This window comes from Austrofundulus limnaeus, unplaced genomic scaffold, assembly GCF_001266775.1.
Source record: "Austrofundulus limnaeus strain Quisiro unplaced genomic scaffold, Austrofundulus_limnaeus-1.0 Scaffold620, whole genome shotgun sequence".
Classification (NCBI taxonomy): Eukaryota; Metazoa; Chordata; class Actinopteri; order Cyprinodontiformes; family Rivulidae; genus Austrofundulus; species Austrofundulus limnaeus.
In genome coordinates, this window is record NW_013953022.1 from 95,469 (window position 1) to 98,064 (window position 2,596).

The window sequence follows — 2,596 nt, forward strand, 5'->3', positions numbered from 1 at the left end:
ATGTATGGTTCATAAACATGTTATAACACTCATGTATGGTCCATCAACATGTTATAACACTCATGTATGGTTCATAAACATGTTATAACACTCATGTATGGTCCATCAACGTGTCATAACACTAATGTATGGTCCATCAATGTGTTATGACACTCATCTATTGTCCATCAACGTGTTTTAACACTCACGTATGGTCCATCAACATGTTATAACACTAATGTATGGTCCATCAACGTGTTATAACACTCATGTATTGTCCATCAACGTGTTTTAACACTCATGTATGGTCCATCAACGTGTTCTAACACTAATGGGTGTTGAGAGAAGCCGATGTGATGTGACCACAGCAGCTGCCCACACCGTGTCTCCTCCTGATGCCAGAAGACGGTGGTCCATCCTCTAACTGACAGCTTTAGCACAGAGCTACCTGTGTGTTTGCAGAAAGACATGACACAGCTCACCATTTAACAATGATCTTCACACACAAAACACACCAAAAATAACAGACTCAATCAGTTCCAAAACAAATAATTTAATATATTATATATTCGTATACACAGGTTAACTTAACAAGGCAGTTAGAAAATTGGTCAAAGCACAGTTGTCCACAAGTGTACGGTAACATGCACCAGGACAGGCAGATAGATTTAGATTAAGACAGACACTGGCAGAGCTGTTTGGTTCAGAGCCATTAGGTTTGCATCAAACTGGAACAGTGAACCCATCAGAAAGGTGAAACTGCCTGAATTCAGGTGATAGCGCTGACATCAGGACATCAGGACATGAGGTTGGGAGGTTAAACCTCTCTGTATGTGTCTTTGTTCTGCTTCCCCTTGCTGCTCACAGGAACATTACCAGAAAATAAGAACAAACGATTTTAGTATAACTCCACAGCTGCCTTAAACAACACTATAGGAACATTGTCATAATGCCCACCCCTCAACCACAGACACACTCAGACACATACACACACACAGGGAAGTGCAGCAGGCTTGTGTTAAACACTTGGGTTTGCATATTTTTCCATGTTACTGACTCCACACAGGTTTTTGGAGCCATACAGTTCAAGGGTTACTGGTAGTTCTACACAGGGGTTGTGGAAAAACTCGTATAGCACTAAGATCTGAAACACAGTGACGGTCATTTCATACTTCATCTGAAGCCAGTTAGGGTTTCTCATTCACATAGTTGTGAAAAAAATCATAAGAAAGGCCCTGGCCAAACTCTCTCCTCACAGTAATGTGTGCATAGTTTTGTGTAATTGCTCAGAAGTTTGTGGGCGTGTTTGTTTATGTAGAACAGTGCTCAGACATCAGTGCTGTCATTTGTTTCAACAACTCACATGCTGTTGTGTTCCTCACAACATGGATAGTTTTGAGGTCGGTTGAGGCAGTCATAAAGTACGTCTGGCTCTTCTTGACACTTAGAGAGGTGGTCAAATGTCCAACAACTCCTGGACAGAGAGACTCCTCGGTGCACACTGTGCTGTCTGCGTGGAGTGGAGACTCTGGCAGGAGGAAACCCATCCTGACATGTACTGTAGCAGGAAGGGTTTCCCAGTAACTGTGGCTGAGTGGTTAGAGTAGATGTTATCCATGGAGAGAGTTGGAGGTTTGATTCCACTCCTAGTCAGTCACATGTCAATGTGTCTCTGGATAAGACTGTGAGTCCCATCAGTGTATGAATGACATCTAAAGCACTGATTAGTCTCTAATCATCTGATGAAGTTTGTAGAGAGACACAGCAAAGTTGTGTAAAGAGCTTTCAATATCCTGGTTGGATAGAAAGGAGCTGTATGTAGAGTCCATTTATCATTTGTGTTGTGTGTTTCATGAAGTTTGAAAGACATGAATATCTTCCAGCCAACTGTTCATCTTCAGATGAGATATGAAACAACAGCCTCACACACAGGCTGGACTGGCATGGAGGGGTTTGACATCAGCTTCTGTTGGACTAAGAAGCAGGTCTAGCAACAGTTCTGGACTGGCACAGCAGCCTCTATAGAGGAAAGACCTTATTTAAGACTCAGTTGGGTTTCCAGAGCCAACTCAGTCATGTCATTATGTCACATTAAATAGATCTTCTAGGAAATGACTGATCGTCCTCTCACAGAGGATCAAAGTACAGAGAGACGCTTTATCTCCTCAGATCAAATGGTTTGTGTCATTCTGTCTGCTTTATGAGTACTGTATTAAACAACTGTCAAAGTTTATCAACGCTCATCTCTGATCTCCATCATTTTTGTAACAAGAATGAGAATCACACAGCCATTTAGCAGGATCCCCAAACACCAGCTGGTGAGATTAAAAGATGTAAAAATGTCAACAGATGGAGCTTCCAACAGTATTTATGAATTCAGATGAAGCAGAGCTTGTGAAGGCAGCTGTGTGTCCATTAATACACATACTGCAGCAAGATAACAGACAGCTATACAATGTTACACTACAGCTAGTTTGACTTCTTAATCATGATAAAGAGAGACAGTGGTGTAGTGGTAGGGCAGTCATCTTGAGACCAGAAGGTCACAGGTTTGATTCCCCAACAATGCTGACATGTCACAGTGTTCTTGAACAAGACAAAGAGTCAATGGCTGCCT